The following is a 19812-nucleotide window of genomic DNA, read 5'->3' on the forward strand; positions in this document are numbered from 1 at the left end:
CGTCAGCCAGAGGAACACATTTAGTACCGTATTTCCCCAAAAATAATACCTAACCATAAAATAAGCCCTAATGCGTCTTTTGAAGCAAAAATTAATATAAGACCAGGTCTTATTTTCGGGGAAACACGGTAATCAGAAATTTGTTTTACATTTACACAAACTACACAGCCATTTTGAATGTGAAATTGATTTCAGAAGACCCTTCAATAAAGACAAAGATTTTTTTATCGTACTTCTATTTTGTATTATATTTATATATATATATATATATATATATATATATATATATATATATATATATATATATATATATATATATATATATATATATATATATATATATATGTAGATCTAGAGTCTCGGGTTTCTTCCCGCGTTCCTTTCATCTTCAGAAAGTTGTGGCGACGTTTCGACGAAATCCCATCCGTCATCCTCAGGCCGGAGTGTTCCTCCTGCTGCTTCCAGGAGCAATGCGTGGTCTGGCTGTTCCTTTCCTTCCAACTGCCGGTGGGGCTGTGTTCTGACTGGGTGGAGGCGTGGCTGTCTTCTGATTTTCTGAAGATGAAAGGAATGCGGGAAGAAACCCGAGACTCTGGATCTACACATACAGACACCCGCGAGAATCTACGAAAACAAATATATATATATATATATATATATATATATATATATATATATATATATATATATATATATATATATATATATATATCTTTGAAATTACTTTTCCTGTCCTTCTGGATTTAGGTCACGTATTTCTGGGAAAAGACCTTCTCTTTCAAAGACACCCATTAGTGAGAAGATAATGGAAATCTGCTCTCAATGAAATTAGAATACATATAGGCAGTACTGTAAAGATATCTACTGCAAAAATCAGAATTTAATGGCTTATAAACATTAAGCATAGCTGCTTCATTAATTGAGTTACATGGACAATTAGGCTATATGCTAGGAAACAAAAGAAATAGCAATACCTGGGCACATTGCAATTACAGCTGAAATTTTCCCTTGAATAGCAGAGGGAGGGAGGGAAGAAATAGCAATAGCACTTAGATTTATATACCGCTTCATAATGCTTTACAGCCCTCTCTAAGTGGCTTACAGAGTCAGCTTATTGCCACCAACAATATGGGGCCTCATTTTACCTACTTTGAGCCGGTCAGGATCGAACTGCTGGCAGTTGGCAGAGTTACCCTGCAATACTGCATTCTAACCACTGCACCATCATGATGGAGGGAGGGAGGGAGGGAGGGAGGGAGGGAGGAAGGAAGGAAGGAAGGAAGGAAGGAAGGAAGGAAGGAAGGAAGGAAGATTACAACTTATAGTAAGTGAGACATAGAATGTACAACGATGAGAGAGCTTAGTACTAATGTACAAAAACAACGAGAGTTTATTGATGTTGGCTATATGATGGACAGTTCTTAGCTTCAAGATTTAGTGATCATGTCTTAGAGAACAGATTAGCTGATAACTCTCTCCAACATCTTTATGGGCATGGTGATCTTCTGTCTTTACAGAGAGTGACCTTTATTTCTGGTTATTGTGCTTGTTGTTTAGCCAAGCTGGTTTCCAATTGGGAAAATTGTTGGTATCCGATTGGTTCTGTTTTTTCTGCCTGATCCTGATTGGGTGTTTTTGTAATATTGATTCCTATTTGGCTGTTTGCTTGTACTGTATTCTGGTTGGTTAGACTGAGTCCCGATTAGGTCCTTGTAATGGTAAGTGGAAAGACTTTGGGAGACAAAACAATGGGACAAAACCAAGGGAATTGTCAGATAAAAGGCACTTTATCCCACATCAGGAATGTGGGTAGGACCAAAGGCTCAGAAGACACCCTCCCTAATTTCATACACTTTAAAGAAGACTGGGAAGAGCTGTCCTTTGAGACTTGCAAGATTCTCTTAATGTAGTTTCGCAGCAAAGTAGAATTAATTCATCCAACTGTACTTCCTATCTGGTCTACCATGTAAGTCATTGTTCAAACAAGTATTCAATTTAGAACATGGAATAACAGAGTTGGAAGGAACCCTGGAGATCTTCTAGTTCAACCCTCTGCTCAAGCAGGAAATTGTATACCATTTCAGACAGGTGGGGGTCCAGTCTCTTCTTAAAAGCCTCCCGTCATGGAGCTCCCACAACCTCTGGAGTCAAGCCCTTCCGCTTGTTAATTGCTCTCACTATCAGGAAGTTCTCCTTAGTTCTAGGTTGGATCTATCTTTGATTAGGTTCCATCTGTTTTCTTTCCTTGCCTTCAGGTGTTTTGGAAAATAGCTTGACCCCCTCTTCTTTGTGAAAGCTCTTCAGATATTGGAACACTGCTATCGCATCTCCCTTGATCCTTCTTTTCACTAATGTCAAGGTAAAAGTTGGCTTGAAACTTAACATTAAGAAAACCAAGATCATGGCATCCGGCCCTCTCAATTCCTGGCAAATAGATGGGGAAGAAATGGAGGTAGTGTCAGATTTTATTTTCCTGGGCACCAAGATCACTGCAGATGGGGACTGTAGCCAAGAAATTAAAAGACGCTTGCTCCTTGGGAGGAAAGCCATGGTAAATCTAGACAGCACACTAAAAAGCAGAGACATCACCCTGCCAACAAAAGTGTGTATAGTCAAGGCCATGGTCTTCCCAGTTGCAATGTATGGCAGTGAAAGTTGGACCATAAGAAAGGCTGAGTGCCAAAGAATTGAGGCCTTTGAACTACTGTGCTGGAGAAGACTCTTGCGAGTCTCTTGGACTGCGAGGCGATCAAACCGGTCAGTCCTAGAGGAGATCAACCCTGACTGCTCTTTAGAAGGCCAGATCCTGAAGCTAAAACTCAAATACTTTGGCCACCTAATGACAAGGAAGGACTCACTGGAGAAGAGCCTAATGCTGGGAAAGGTTGAGGGCAAGAGAAGAAGGGGAGGACAGAGAATGAGGTGGCTGGATGGAGTCACTGAAGCAGTAGGCGTGAGCTTAAATGGACTCCAGAAGATGGTAGAGGACAGGAAAGCCTGGAGGAACATTGTCCATAGGGTCGCGATGGGTCGGACACAACTTCGCAACTAACAACAACAACGTAATGATTTGGAAGCTAACCAGCTTGTATAATGTGAGATGAATGATGCAATGTTAGGAATGACTCAGCAGGAGTCTGTATCTCTTTAAGAGCTTGAGTATAAAAGGGAAGGCCTTGCTGGAGTCTTTCTCTCTTGTCTGTTTCCTGCTGTAACTGCTGTGTGGATCACCATGTTTATGTATTTTGTTTCTAGGGTACATTTGTAGATAGTGGGTGATAAACCACCCTTGAATACAGACCACTGTTTACAGTATATGTACTCCTGGGCTACCTCAGCGCAATAAGACTGCACATGCTCTGACAACTAAATTAGCCATATCCAATTCTTGCAACTGTTCATCATATGTTTTAGTCTCTGGGCCCCTAAATATCTTTGTTGCTCTTCTCTGCACTTTTTTCAACCTTTCCACATCTTCTTTTTTTTAATATAAGGGGGTGACCAAAACTGGATGCAGTATTCCAGGTGTGGTTTTACTAAGGTAAAGGTGAACTCATACTTCACGCGATCTTGATTTTATCCATCCGTTAATGCTTCCTAGGATTGCATAGGTTAGTCTCACACACTGCTGGCTCATATTTAAGTGATTTGCCCTTTTTTGTGGAGCTGATTCCTGCTTAGTTCTGCTTTGGGGCAGGATCCTGGGCTGGCTTTATTAACCTTCAGACTTTCTTCTCTCTTGTTGAAGCTGTTGGGATTTTTGTGGTTCTCAATAGCCTCCTCTGTGCCAACATACCTAATACGTTGTTGTTGACAGCAGCATCTTGCATAATCCTGACTTGTTCCCCACTGCCACAAGTTTGGGTTGTCTGTTGTAATATGGAGGAAAGGATCCCATCCAAAACATGCATGATGGACTTGTGATGCCAGGTATAGATGAGAATCAAGAGTGAAATATTTGTGCTACACTTGAGACCTAGAATTACATTTCAGGAGCTTTGGGGGCCTTAAGTACCTCTGAACGGTAGTTAAAAATTACCATACTGAAGATGACGAAAGGAAGCAAATATTCTGATGTGGAGATTTAGAAGCTATTGTTCTGCTAGTAACAGAGCTCAGTGTCTTTTTTAAGGACGCATAGAGTCACATATGTATTTGGCTCATAATGCTCAACTCAAAATGGAACGTTCTGCTATGACTAGAAATGAATAATTCCATCATAGCTAATAAATCAGACAAGATTTATCTGTGCTCACTAAATGACAGCATAGTTTAAAATCCAATATGAGGTCTCTAGGGATCACACAACCAGCTCATAAATCTTTAGACAACAGAGCTCTATTAAAACACACCCCAAACAAAGCAATTTTCAGATGAACTCTCTCAAGCCTTCATAAATATTTAGACTGAAATGCTGTCCTGTTTATTCGGAAGCTCATTCTCCTTCTATAAGGATACTTCGGAGGCTTGTGGGAGGTTTTTTGTTTTTTTTTTAAAAAAAAAGAGGATTAAAATCCAGTCATCAAACTCTGCAGTCTGATAATAAGGGGACTTGTCTGATAATAAGGGGAAGAGGATTGATTACAGTATAAGTAGTTTATTTGCCTGACCCTGACTTGGAAATAATAATAATAAAAAAAGATACAAGGCAGGAATGTAGGACAGCAGCTTTTATTAAAATAAGGTATCTGCAAAAGGATCGGCAACATCTGGATAGTTACGGAGGTCTCTTCCTAACATGATAGCTGAATTTCGTATTGTCTGATTGTGAACTGCTCTTTGCTGTATTTCTCTGTAGCCATTAACTAACAGGCCGGTCTTTACTTGCCTACTAATAGAAGCCCACCTTAATAGTTAACTAAGAGGGATACCAACTGATAAGCGATCCTGTCTTTTATTTCTACATGCATGCATGCATGTATTCATATCCAGCATGTTATTCCTTTTGTGGGTAAACCATGTCATGCAAAGTATAGAAAGAAAATCAATCAATCAATCAATCGATCGATTAAGTCATGAGGTCAGGAATAAAAAAAATGAAATTTAGCTAAATCTAGTGAATGTCAATGCCAATTTGGTTTGTGGTTAAGGTATCACACTAAAAAGTGGGAGACTCTGAGTTCTAGTCCCGCCTGATCGATGAAAGGCAGTTGGGTGACCTTGGGCCAATCATCAGGAGGCGGTGAGTTCTAGTCCTGGCTTATCCATGAAAGGCAGTTGGGTGACCTTGGGCCAATCATCAGGAGGCGGTGAGTTCTAGTCCTGGCTTATCCATGAAAGGCAGTTGGGTGACCTTGGGGCCAATCATCAGGAGGCGGTGAGTTCTAGTCCTGGCTTATCCATGAAAGGCAGCTGGGTGACCTTGGGCCAATCATCAGGAGGCGGTGAGTTCTAGTCCTGGCTTATCCATGAAAGGCAGTTGGGTGACCTTGGGCCAATCATCAGGAGGCGGTGAGTTCTAGTCCTGGCTTATCCATGAAAGGCAGTTGGGTGACCTTGGGCCAATCATCAGGAGGCGGTGAGTTCTAGCTCCACCTTAGCTGTGAAAGCCACCTTGATGAACCTGGGCAAATCATTCTCTCTGTGTCCAACCCACCTCACGGGGTTGTTCTTGCAGGGAAAATAGGAAGAGCAAGTTATATTAGATATGTTTCACTGCCTTGAGTTATTTGCAAAAATAATGCAGATGGGATACAAGCCAACTAACCAACATTTAAAAAAAAATACAATAGCTCTCCATATCTTCCTGCCTGCCTGTTTCAATCTTTGAAACCATACTTTCTTCTATGTTGACACGTCACTTGATTCATCGTTTCCCGTCCTTTAAAGTCCTCAAACCTTTTTCTCTCTCTTCTTTTTGCTGTTGCTTTTTCTCATCCTTGCAAAATTTCCTCTTGTTCACTCTTCCATCCTATATTTATGGTCTGGTTCAATCAAAATTCGTTCTCTCTACATGACCAAACCACCTCGGCAGAATTCTTTCGGGCTGGCAACAATGTCAGGAACATAATGAGTCTTTGGATTTCATAACGGTTGGAGAGACATTTGTGCGTTTTAATAATATGCATAAAACAAAGTGCCACAATTACAACAAGAAGAAGAATGGGAGAAGGAATAAAAGCTATTGATCAGAGGACAATGGGCTCCATCACTCTCTTTTCACTTTGCAAACAGTATTCTTTTGCTGTACTTTCCAGGCCCACCCACCAATAAACACCAGTTTTCTTGTTTTTAATAAAAGAATGTTCTCTATGAGAAATGTCTCTACAGTTTAAAAGAAAATACAAACCCTCGTGAGAACGTAGTAACCCTTCTCTCTCTTTCGCTTACGCAGAGCTACATATAGGAAAATATTTGTGAGTTCAGTTCAAATGCTACTTTGGGGGTTTTGAGAATATTTCTATGAATATTTCTTCCTAGTGCTTTTTTTGTTTGTTTGTTTGCTTATTTGTTTGGGGGGTGCGTTTATAATATATGATAAAATGTGGTGGTTATGTAAAAAGAGGGTGTTGATTAAACCGTTGTTGATTCTTAGGAATAGAATAGAATAGAATAGAATAGAATAGAATAGAATAGAATAGAATAGAATAGAATAGAATAGAATAGAATAGAATAGAATAGAATAGAAAAATAAAATGAGTGAAGGGGACAAAGAAGAAAGAAAGAAAGAAAGAAAGAAAGAAAGAAAGAAAGAAAGAAAGAAAGAAAGAAAGAAAGAAAAGAAAGAAAGAAAGAAAGAAAGAAAGAAAGAAAGAAAGAAAGAAAGAAAGAAAGAAAGAAAGAAAGAAAGAGAAAGAAAGAATGGAAGGAAGGAAGGGAGGAAGGAAGGAAGGAAAACAGAAACAAAGAAAGAGAAAGAAAGTAATTAAGTAAGTAAGTAAGTAAGTAAGGAAGGAAGGAAGGAAGGAAGAGAGAGAGAGAGAAGGAAGGAAGGAAGGAAGAAAGGGAAGAAAGAAAGAAAGAAAAAGAAAGAAAAAGAAAGAAAGAAAGAAAGAAAGAAAGAAAGAAAGAAAGAAAGAAAGAAGAGACAGAGAAAGAGAAAGAAAGAAAGAAAGAAAGAAAGAAAGAAAGAAAGAAAGAAAGAAAGAAAGAAAGAAAGAGAAAGAAAGGAAGGGAGGAAGGAAGGAAGAAAGAAAGGGAAGAAAGAAAGAAAGAAAAAGAGAAAGAAAGAAAGGAAAGAAGGGAGGGAGGGAGGAAGGAAGGAAGAAAGAAAGGGAAGAAAGAAAGAAAGAAAAAGAGAAAGAAAGAAAGGAAAGAAGGGAGGGAGGGAGGAAGGAAGGAAGGAAAACAGAAACAAAGAAAGAAAAAGAAAGAAGGAGAAAGAAAGAGAAAGAAAGAAAGAAAGAAAGGAAGGAAGGAAGGAAGGAAGGAAGGAAGGAAGGAAGGAAGGAAGGAAGGAGGGAGGGAGGGAGGGAGGGAGGAAGGAAGGAAAGAAAGAAAGAGAGAGAGAGAGAGAGAAAGAAAGAAAGAAAGAAAGAAAGAAAGAAAGAAAGAAAGAAAGAAAGAAAGAAAGAAAGAAAGAAAGAAAGAAAGAAAATCTCTTTGAAATGCTAGGCCTGGCGATAAAAATGAATTCAGGGCTGTTCTGCAGCCCTTGTTCTCAGCTGAGTCTTGCAGGTGAGGCTTTTTGCTTTCTTTCCGGTGAGGAGAAGATGGAAAGGATTGCATTCCGAAAGTACCAAGCTGTGAGCCATTTGGCAGCCAGATGTGAGGACTTGACATGAATGATGTAGAAGAGGTAATACAAAACCCCAGACATCTGAAGCATCCTGCAGTAGGGAAAGTCAGCTGGCCGAGACAAAGTCACAAAAGGGTAATCCTCACCCAGGATGTAGTACTGTGAGCGATGCCTGTTCACATCGAGAAGGAGTGATTGTAATCTCTTTGATATCTATTCTCTTCGCCTCTCATCTGACAACTCATCTCGGTTTGGGGTTTTTTTACATTTATTTCTTTAAGAGAATATTAGGACAAGTGCTGGGGAAAACAGATTTCAATTTCTTATTGTTTCTTTTAGCCAGCAGTTGATTGCACATGGGCAAGCCAATACTTTCCAGGGATTTGGGACTACAACTCCCATCTTCTCTGACCCTTGCCTGATGGCTTTGTAGAGCTGACCTCCATCAAGACAAAGTTCCCTACATAAACAAATCCACATGTGTTATTGCACAGCTACATAACCAGCTTTTTTAGGGTTCCTCCGCACACGCGTGTTAGTCGTTTCCAACTCTAGGGGCCGGTGCTCATCTCTGTTTCAAAGCCAAAGAGCCAGCGCTTGTCCGAGGATGTCTCTGTGGTCATGTGGCCGGCATGACTAGATGCCAAAGGTGCACAGAACGCTGTTACCATCCCACCGTAGTCATCCCTATTTTTCTACTTGCGTTTTTATGTGCTTTAGGTTGGCAGAAGCTGGGACGAGTAACAGGTGCTCACTCTGTTACAAGGCACTCGGGATTCGACCCGCCAAACTGTTGACCTTCTGATCGACAACCTCAGCGTCCTAACCCACTGAGCCACTGCGTCCCTTTTTTTGCCTAGACGTACTTTATTCTCAATCTCGGTTATCTCTCTTCTGGCACTATGTTACCAGGACAATCCTTCTGTGTGTTTATTTTGTGTATAAAAAAAATAATATGTAAAAGAAAAGTATGAGCTGCAAACACTTCAGAGGATATATTAAATCGTTGCAATAACTTGAATAAAGTAAACAACTTGAGATGCCACGGCAGGATTAAATACAGCAAAGGAAATCAAAAGGCTGATCCAGGAATTCTGGGGAAAGAAAACATCAAGGGCTTATCCAGTCCTTGTTTTATAGAAGTGTCGGATAGTCACATTATCTGTTTTAATATCATATAATAATCCATACAGCTCTCTATGGCTTTGGCTGCAAGATGTACAGTAGGAGAGAGACTGGCTGAGCCAGAAGGAGGAGTCAAGTGAGGCATCAGTTTAGAATCTCTACATAGTCACAAGAGGATGAAGACCAACCCTTGAATACCATTGACCCTTCTCTAGTTCTTACCAAGTACCAGTTAGTTAGTTTGAGAAGATTCCTGTGTACAGGCTTGAGAAATAAATCATATAGTTCTGGTTGTTTACACCTGATGGAAGTAATTTTAGACTAAATGTTTCTGGTCCTCACTGTTTTATAGGAAGATCAGCCAGTGGTGGGATTCAAATACCTGAACAACCAGTTTTTTTATGTAATGCAGACCTAGGCCTCCAATGCCTGGAACGGTCTTCCGGAAATGGCATCATGCACTTCCGGTGGGCCGTTCTAGGTTTGGGAGGCCTCTTCCAATGCCTAGAATGGACTTCTGGAAGTGGCATCAACACACTTCTGGTAGGCCTTTCTAGGCCTGGAAGGTCTCCTCCAAGGCCTCTGAGGCCTAGAATGTACTTCTGGAAGAGGTATCCATGCACTTCCAGTGGGCTGTTCAAGGCCTGGGAGGCCTCTGAGGCCTAGACTGGACTTCCAAAAGCCAGCCAGTTCTCCAAATTCAGGTAAATTTAGCTACCAGTTCTCCCAAACCGTTAAGACTAGCACATTAAGAGGAAAAGAAGAGGAAATTCAGAAGCCAGAATGGAAAAAGAAAGAGAAAAACATAGTACGCAAAAATGATTTATTGGGTCTTTGGTAATAAAGTGAAACATTTGTTTGACAGAAAAACCAACCTTATGAGCTGAACCACTACCAATAAGTAGATAATAATTGGCAGGTGGTAATGGCCAGTGTAGCTGTAAAATTGGCAGATGATTAGTGATGAAGTAGCTCTAATTATTGGCTGAAAAACTAAGATACTGTATAACACATCCCAGACAAACAAGATCTTCTTTCTTTTAGACAAGAGTGAGTAATCAAAGGTGGTTGCAATTTAACCAAGATTATTCTTCTAGCTCAATAAAGTTGAGATTTTATCTTTGAGAAACTCATTTCCTCCTCCTCCTCCTCCTCCTCCTCCTCCTCCTCCTCCTCCTCCTCCTCCTCCTCCTCCTCCTCCTCCTCCTCCTCCTCCTCCTCCTCTTCTTCTTCTTCTTCTTCTTCTTCTTCTTCTTCTTCTTCTTCTTCTTCTTCTTCTTCTTCTTCTTCTTCTTCTTCTTTCTCTTCCTCCTCCTCCTCCTCCCCCTCCTCCCCCTCCTCCTCCACCTTCTTTCTCTTTCCTCATCATTTCAACGGCAGTTAATTATGTAAAGTGGCAGAGCTTGCTATTAATGAAAGTGAGTCTATGATGTTTTTCATATATAAGTGTCGGAAATGCCCAGGCTGGCCTGAGGGAGGGGGTCAAACATATTATCAGTTCTGAATCCTTGTGTGACAAGGAGATCAAAGTCTAGTCCAGCTTGAATTCCATTGACTCTTATCTACCGCTTATTTGCTTTGACTGTTAATAGTTCAAATTCTTGAAGAGAACCTTGTAAGCTTGCAATAAATCTTTATATTCATTTGAATGCTTGGACTTCCTGATTTTCCCATGCTTGGAAATAAACTTGATTCACAGTCTTTTACGTAGTGATTCTCATCTCCCAGGTGAAGAGTTGATTTACCACTTTATGATAAAATGTTTCAGTTAGAAGTGGGCAATTTTCATGTGTCTCACTGTAACAAACTCTGTCAGATGTTTGGAAATGCATTCATATTGTGGGAAGTCAGCCCCCCCCCTCCCTGAGAAAGAAATATTTTGGGACTATTAAAAGGCAGAATATTATATTTCCCCAAGGATCTTAAAGGCAGAAACCAAGCCCACCCCCTTCCCCCAAGTCTCTCTGCCCCGGACAGAAACCAGGTCTGCAGAAATGAAAAGATGTGATAATCTTGTCAGGAAGACTGGTGTCAGGAAGCTGATGGGATTAGAAAGACAAAGATCCCTAGAATCAACAATCCCTCACACCAAAAAAATCCAACACTCATCAGCCATCAGCCCCAGGGAAGAAGGATATGACCTTTGGGACATAATAGGATTAACCCACCACCATCAGAATACCAGAAAGGCACACTCAGACTCAGGTCAAAGTTCATGCCACAGGAAGAACTCCAAACAAAAGCCCCAGAAGCTATAAAAACCCACCACTCCCTACTATATGTGGTCACTTTTTCCAGAGCCATCTTTCTGTCTGGCTCTCCTCTTCAATAAATTACAACCATCTTTCTAAAGCAGTCTACATTGTTTGTTTATTCCCTGCTTGGACTGGACCCTGGTCAAGATTTTTCCTTCAGCAGTAGGTTAAATGACAGCAGTGCAAAAGATAACGGAAATGAATGACTTATTTATTTATTAAATGTATAAGCTGCCCCTTTTACCTATAAGGTGATTCTGGACAACTTATAGACAGTTAAAAGTTTAAATGTAAAAACAATTAGAATTTTAAAAGCTATATATATCAAACTGGAAACAAGGAGACAGACAATAAGGGATTTTTTTTTTACCCCATCAACCAAATCCAGGGTCAGGGCCCCAGGGCCCCAAGACAAAATAGCACCAGCATATTCCTGGCATGAAGTTTTATTAGCTTTTAGACATAATGAAGTGTGTAATAGAAAGAATGACAAATTCATTAAATTAGAATGTTTATAGGAACAAACTAATTTCAAACCAACTGATTGCACAGGAGACACACATCAGCACATCAACACAGACATATTTTTAACATATCCCATAATAAATGAGAAGGAAATACGTACAAAATGAATTAATAGGGGGAGAAAAAGTCCATAAAAAGCAGTATGCCCTGGAAACGTTTTGTGCAAAACACATCTAGCATCTACATATGAAAATGTGAATATTAACTGATGCACTTTTTTTCCTGCAAAGTTCAGAAACAATAGAGTTAAACCACTCGTGATTCTTAACAGTATTATGAAATATAAGTGAAAACATTGAATATTAACTAAGTAATGATCGAAGTCTAGATGACCAAGAAGGTAGAACCACTGAAAAGATAGTTCTACTATCAGGGGCAAGAAATTCCCATCCACAATTTGGCCACTGTATAGCTTAGTAAAAGGACGCGGTGGCTCAGAGGGTTAGGACGCTGAGCTTGTCGATCAGAAGATCGGCAGTTTGGTGGGTCAAATCCCGAGTGCCGCATAGCAGAGCGAGCACCTGTTACTTGTCCCAGCTTCTGCCAACCTAGAAGTTGGAAAGCACATAAAAATGCAAGTAGAAAAATAGGGACCACTCCGGTGGGAAGGTAACAGCGTTCCGTGCGCCTTTGGCGTCTAGTTATGCCGGCCAAATGACCACGGAGACCTCCTCGGACAAGCGCTGGCTCTTCGGCTTTGAAACGGAGATGAGCACCGGCCTCTAGAGTCGGAAACGACTAGCATGCATGTGCGGGAGAACCTTTACCTTTACAGCTTAGTAAACACTTTAAGTACCAAATGTGACACTCTGCAGTACCTCTGGAAATGTAAAAGATCTCTTCTGTTAAATGAAATAAAATTAAAAGGCAGGTGTCTCTGATCCTGCCAAGTGACAACCATGAATTAAAAATTACACTCCTTATATTTAACAAGTTTGGAGAAATAACAGACAATGACATTTCCCAGGTATGGAAAAGAGGCAAATTGTTCCATTTGCTCTCTGTGTTAACTGATCTTCTATGAGTGATTAGGCTTCAGCCCAAGGCCAGCACAGGGCTTTACCCATATTTATCCTTCGAACTTTTCCCTTTATGATAATCAGTCATTCTAACCAGCATTTTTCTAAGTTCTACCTGGATACGTAGTTGAAAGTAGGAAAAGGGACAGTGTCTGGATTGGAACAGTCGCATTGGTGTAAAAACTGAACAGAAAGGCAGTCAATCAATAGCCTTGTTTGACTTTATAGTAAACAAACAAACAAACAAACAAAAATAAAATAATAAAATAAAATAATAAAATAAAATAAAATAAAATAAAATAAAATAAAATAAAATAAAATAATAAAATAATAAAATAATAAAATAAAATAAAATAAAATAAAATTAAAAATAAAATAAAATAAAATAAAATAAAGTAAAATAAAATAAAATAAAATAAAATAAAATAAAATAAAATAAAATAAAATAAAATAATAAAATAAAATAAAATAAAATAAAATAAAATAATAATAAAATAAAATAAAAATAATAAAATAATAAAATAATAAAATAAAATAAAATAAAATAAAATAAAATAAAATAAAATAAAATAAATAAAATAAAATAAAATAAAATAAAATAAAATAAAATAAAATAAAATAAAATAAAATAAAATAAAATAAAATAAAATAAAATAAAATAAAATAAAATAAAATAAAATAAAATAAATAAAATAAAATAAAATAAAATAAAATATAATATAATAAAATAAAATAATAAAATAAAATAAAATAAAATAAAAAAATAAAATAAAATAATAAAATAAAATAAAATAAAATAAAATAAAATAAAATAAAATAAAATAATAAAATAAAATAAAATAATAAAATAATAAAATAAAATAAGGATAAGTGAAGTTCTCCCACAACCCTTCCATATCCCAACTATAAGTTATTGGTTCTGTATGAGTTCTCTATATTGGTTCCATTAAACTTCTTCCGATGGAATCACAGCTTTTCCATTCTATGGGAAGAATCTACATTCTATGGGAAGATACTACAAAAAGAGCCCTGGTGGTGCAGTGGTTAGAATGCACTGTTGTTGTTAGTTGTGAAGTCATGTCTGACCCATCACGACCCCATGGACAACATTCCTCCAGGCCTTCCTGTCCTCTACCATCTTCTGGAGTCCATTTAGGTTCACGCCTGCTGCTTCAGTGACTCCATCCAGCCACCTCATTCTCTGTCGTCCCCTTCTTCTCTTGCCCTCAATCTTTCCCAGCATTAAGCTCTTCTCCAGCGAGTCCTTCCTTCTCATTAGGTGGCCAAAGTATTTGAGTTTCAACTTCAGGATCTGGCCTTCTAAAGAGCAGTCAGGGTTGATCTCCTCTAGGACTGACCGGTTTGATCGCCTTGCAGTCCAAGGGACTCGCAAGAGTCTTCTCCAGCACCAGAGTTCAAAGGCTTTGGTGCTCAGTCTTTCTTATGGTCCAACTTTCACAGCATAAATTGCAACTGGGAACACCATAGCCTTGACTATACACACTTTTGTTGACAAGGTGATGTCTCTGCTTTTTAGTGTGCTGTCTAGATTTGCTATGGCTTTCTACCCCAGGAGCAAGTGTCTTTTAATTTCTTGGCTATAGTCCCCATCTGCAGTGATCTTGGGGCCCAGGAAAATAAAATCTCTCACTACCCCTTCATTTCTTCCCCATCTATTTGCCAGTAATTGAGAGGGCCAGATGCCATGATCTTGGTTTTCTTAATGTTAAGTTTCAAGCCAAGTTTTAGAATGCAGTATTGCAGGCTAATTCTGCCGACTGCCAGCAGTTCGATTTTGACCAGCTTAGCTTTCCAATTTCAGTAAAATGAGGACCCAGATTTATTTTTATTTTTTTTTATTTTAATTCCATTTATATCCCGCCCTTCTCCGAAGACTCAGGGCGGCTTACAAGCTTAGCAGTAGCCTTCATTCTATGTATATGCCTGCTTATTATTAGGGCTTTCACACACACCCCCCAAGCGGCATTATTACAAAGTCAGCTTAATTGCCCCCAACAATCTGGGTCCTCAGATTGTTGGGAGGCAAGAGGCTGACTCTGTAAAACTGCTTAGAGAAACCTGTAAAGCACTGCAAAGCGGTATATAAGTCTAAGTGCTATTGCCATTGCTAAAGGCATTTTTGTATTAATTGAATTTTTTTCCCCCAAGCTGAATCATTGTCCAAAGTACTTGCTCAAGGCAGAGATTATTGTTAATTTCTATCCAGTGCTCTGGTTGTTTAGAAAAGGACAACGTGTCCAATAAACCGAAGAGGGATAATTAGAGGAGGCTTCCGTCAATCTGGTTCAAATCCAATTATCGATTTGAATTGTTAAGCCACTTCAATTTGAATTGCAGATTAGATTCTTCAACCTGACTTGAAGATGCAGTTTGAAGGGCTGGTTAAGATCAAAATGCGCTGGAATGAAAACCTAAGTAGAAAATTGAATATAACCACTTATAAACCCCATCCTTCCTCTCAAATAATAGCAGTGAAAATACATAAAAGATGGAGACTGGAAAGAAAGAAATGAGAAGCCAGAGAGAAATTCTGATGAAGGATTTTAAAAAAAACAACAACCCAAAACCTCTTTTCGAATGAATGAATGAATGAATTAGTTTCAAAAATCAGCTTGAAACATGTAAAGGTATTGTCAGGGCTTTTTTTCTCATAGAACGCTCAGAACGGAGTTCCGGCACCTTTTTTGGATGGAACCTTGTAGGGTAGGCAAGGCAGGTTGTATGACATGTGTGAGTTCCGGCACCTTTTTCTTTTACAAAAAAAAAAGCACTGGGTATTGTCACATAAAATGTACTAATTAATTTTGGTTAATTTAAGGCAAATATGACAGTCAAATGTAAGATGTACCGTGTACTAATATTATGACAATAGGAGACAATAATATTGTGACTATTGTTTTAACTTTTTTTTTGTATAAATTCTATTTCATTAGGAGGAAGTATGTGGTTTTTTTTTCTTTAGAAAATAAAACATTTATATTTTTATGCTCTGTATACTTATCTGGCCATAAACTCAATTTGGTTGGGAATGTCTTGGTTCTCTGTCCTTTTAATGTCGCTTTTATTTCTGTTCCTACTAAATTGCTATGTCTAGAGGAGCATAGAAGGAATTACTGAATATTCTTCAGTTTTCTTCAAACCGGATCATTTACCTGATAAGGCTGCTAAATCGCTTCTACTGTAGAAGTCCATCAATTTTAGCAAAGAATGCAACTCTTCTTCGAAACACATTTTGCCAAAATGTGTGCAAAATTTGGAGGTGAGATAGGGAGAGAAATAAAATAGTGAAGGATGAATTTTAGGGAAACAGTCAATGAATTAATTCCTTATCATTCTGCCTCAAACATGGATATGCCATACAACCAGTGGTGGGATTCAAATATGTGAACAACCAGTTCTCTGTGTAGATGCCACTTCTGGAAGTCCACTCTGGGCCTGGGCAACAAAAAATTAGCTACCGGTTCTGCCGAAGTGGTGCAAACCGGCTGACTCCCATCACTGCATACAGCATTTAAGGAATGGCCTTATAATTCTTTACAAACACCTCATTGTTCTTCGTAATACCCCTCTCAATTTATCTGTCTGAAATTTGACAAAGTCTGAAATGTGATTTCCCATCAGAGGTATTATTAACACTGCAAACTCCATCACACCCTGCCCCAAAATAATGAAGTTATGGGTACCTTTTACATGTAAACTTCAAGTGGTAAAATTGGTAAAGGAGCATAATTCAGCACACGCAAACACACACACACACACACACACACAAAGCAAAAACCAATTTATCTGAAATTTGCCATATTGCTATCTGTTGTAATGGTATAATTCCCCAGGAAAATAGTGAGCATTAGAACATCCAGTCATACTTTGAGTTATAGCTAATTCTTAATAATAATAGTGGTCCTAATGGTTGTGGGCACACTGACCCTAGTATACTTTGCAGTTTTATAAACAAATTATTTCACAATGTTTGGGGAGGGAGTTGGTGAGGAGGAGGAGGAGGAGGAGGAGGAGAAGAAGGAGAAGAAGAAGAAGAAGAAGAAGAAGAAGAAGAAGAAGAAGAAGAAGAAGAAGAAGAAGAAGAAGAAGAAGAAGAAGAAGAAGAAGAAGAAGAAGAAGAAGAAGAAAGTGCCAGATCCTTAATGTTCTCTGAGCTTGGTTTTTTCTAGCAGACATTTCATTACCCAACTAAAGTTTTCAAGAGGGAGGAGGAGGAGGAGGAGGAGAAGGAGGAGGAGGAGGAGGAGGAGGAGGAGGAGGAGGAGGAGGAGGAGGAGGAGGAGAAAAAACTTGATGTGTATGAAGCCCAACACCAGCTAAAGAACTGATTCCACTCTGTTGTGTATATAAATTATAAATTAACATATTTGTATTTCTTTACATTTCTTTTCATGCTACTGTATACTATGGACAATGGACCCTCTTTTTCTAAATATCCAGTGGCGAGTCCTGAGTCAGACGATGAGATAGCCAACCTTCACCTATTAGCTATTTTTCAGAGCATAAACAGAGATTTTGGTTTCTGCACAACTCTATTTTAAGAGTCACTGACTTTCCAAGGAGAAATGAGAACATCTTCAAATCTCAATGTGCCTTGAGAGTTTATCTTTGCTTCTCTGAATAGTAACTCATTTTTTTTCTCTGTGAAGTGCCATTAAATTATTATTAGCTCCACAAACATTAATGAAGAGCATGAAAAAATAAAAACAAGGATATGGGTGAAATATTGAACACTCAAAAATGTGTTCATGAAGTCTGAGTTCCAATATTTATGACACAGTAAAATTTTATTGCCATTTCCCTTTAGAGAAACAACTGCTTTTTATTTAAAAATGTTCTGTTGTTTTTCTACCAAATAGCGCAAGATTGGAACATGAATAGTGAACCTCAAACTCAGTAATTCAGTACAATGCTTGTGTGTTTTGCCATCAACTGAACATCTTTATCTACAAATCACACTTTCTTCTTGCTTGACCAAGCTATTTTAATTTTTATTTTTTTTTGCAAGGCAAGATCAGATCCTGAAAAATTTCTCCAGTGTCAAGTTTGTGGAAAAATATACTTTGCAGGATCATATCATAAAAAAACCCCTTTCTTCTAACTTTTGGCCTTCTTCAGGTTGTATTACAATTATAACCACAGAATAATTTCCAATTTTCATTGTTTAATTATTTTTAATTTCTTTATTAAATTTATATACTGCCCATCTCACTGATAAGCAAATCTGAATGTTTTTTCCCCCATTCATAGACATCTTCCTGCTATAAAAATGTATCAAATGTCCTCCCACTCGGGATCTCAACAAAAAAAATTAGAGAAAGGGATGGTTAAGGATGTTTGAGATTCCACCAAGCCTTCCTTGCCTTTATCCTTCTTCTTTTTTTAAAAGTTTTATTGATTTTCTAATTTTACATTTAAATATTTAAAAAGCAACGTGGCGGCTGAGTTAATCGATAATTCAATAACATACAAGTATCTTTAGTACAAGTATCGAACTACTACATTAAGTATTTCCCCTTAGTATTTACTGTCTCATGTTTAAACTAATATATATAAAATTCTTATATCTCCCTATTAAATATGGTGCAAACAAGAAGTAAACTCAAGATGGACAGAACAGCCTCCTTACAATTGAAGACATTAACGCATAGTGTCTTGATACAGAACCATTTCACGACAAGGATTCAGGAATTTAGTGAAGCAATATACTGCAAATCCCATAGGTTTCTGCAAGTTTGTGGGTACTTTTACTGTTTTAATGCTTTTTTTTTACAATGCTTTAATTGTTTTAGAATTTTAGATGTGTAACCTGCCCAGAGTCACTCGATTGAATAGAGCAGCTGTAAACAAACAAACAATTTTATGGCTCCTCACAATCCCCCAAATGTACAGAATAAGGATCAAACAAGGCATAATGGTCCTGAGAAAGGTGACAAATGCTGGAGACTGCATGGTGGAAGGATGTCCCACATTCATCCCATTTATGAATAAGGAGGAGGAGAAGGGGAGGAGGAGAAAGAGAAGAAGAAAAAAGGGGAAGGGGAAGGGGAGGAGAGCCTTGGTGGAGCAGTGGGCTAATGCCTCCTTAAGTAACACCAGCTGCCTACAATTAGTGCAGGTTCGAGTCCCACCAGGCTCAAGGTTGACTCAGCCTTCCATCCTTCCGAGGTAGGTAAAATGAGGACCCAGATTGTTGGGGGCAATTAAGCTGACTTTGTAAAAATGCCGCTTGGGGTGTGTGTGAAAGCCCTAATAAGCAGGCATATACATAGAATGAAGGCTACTGCTAAGCTTGTAAGCCGCCCTGAGTCTTCGGAGAAGGGCGGGATATAAATGGAATTAAAAAAAAAATAAAGAGGAAGAAGGTGAAAGGATATTCTCCAAAGCCCCCGAAGGCAGAAGAAGAAGCAACGGATGGAAACTAATCAAGGATTAACCAACAATTAACCAGTGGAACAACCTGCCTCCAGAAGTGGTGAATGCTCCAACACTGGAAGTTTTTAAGAGATTGGACAGCCTAGGGTTTTTAATTTCAAGTCAGTGTCTGTAGATTTGTAGGTATATGACATATTTGACATATTTGTGGCTGTCTGTTGTGTGGACCAAGAGCAGAGTGAAATAGGAAATTAATATTAATTTATTAACATTTGTATTAAAATAGCACCCTGGGACTTATATCTCTGCGGTTGCAATATGTCGGAGGCTACGATGAATTCTGATTTGAATCCTCTTTCAGTGTGTAAAACTATATTTTACACTGCTGCATTTACGTAACTAGGGAATCAACTTTATCTAAAAAGCATAAAATGAAGAGAAATAAATATAAGGTCACATATAAATAGGACACACACTCTCGTCAGACAACTCTAGCCAGAAATAACAGTTTGGACCATTCGTTACATATTTTGAAATTTGCAATAACTTAGCAGTAATTGCTGTGATGTTCTACATTAAAGAACAATAATCAACACTGACAATTGTCTTGTGGGCACTTTATACAGTGCAAGATTTTTTATTGCCCAAGGCCAACATGATTCTCAGAGGATCCCCTTTCTCCCAAGCCACCCTTTCTGAGAAAGTTTAATCTTTGTCTCTCGCGCTGTAAATTGATCCAATGTCTGTCTGGCAAGTGAACCATACACAATTTGCTTTGAGGTTTTGTTTTTCAAAGCTGAGCTGCTCAACAACC

At 38.4% G+C, this 19812-nt stretch overlaps 1 long non-coding RNA gene across 1 annotated transcript in view; it reads left to right on the forward strand.

Annotated features, from left to right (window-relative positions):
- Positions 1–7173, forward strand: part of LOC310643493 — a 222764-nt gene extending 215591 nt beyond the window's left edge. The window contains exon 2 of the long non-coding RNA XR_014493091.1: positions 6641–7173. This is a non-coding gene — a long non-coding RNA (uncharacterized lncRNA). The remainder of the gene's footprint in view (positions 1–6640) is intronic.
- Positions 7174–19812: the final 12639 nt, after the last annotated feature.

Source organism: Vipera ursinii, assembly GCF_947247035.1.
Source record: "Vipera ursinii genome assembly, chromosome: 7".
In the NCBI taxonomy this organism is placed as follows: Eukaryota; Metazoa; Chordata; class Lepidosauria; order Squamata; family Viperidae; genus Vipera; species Vipera ursinii.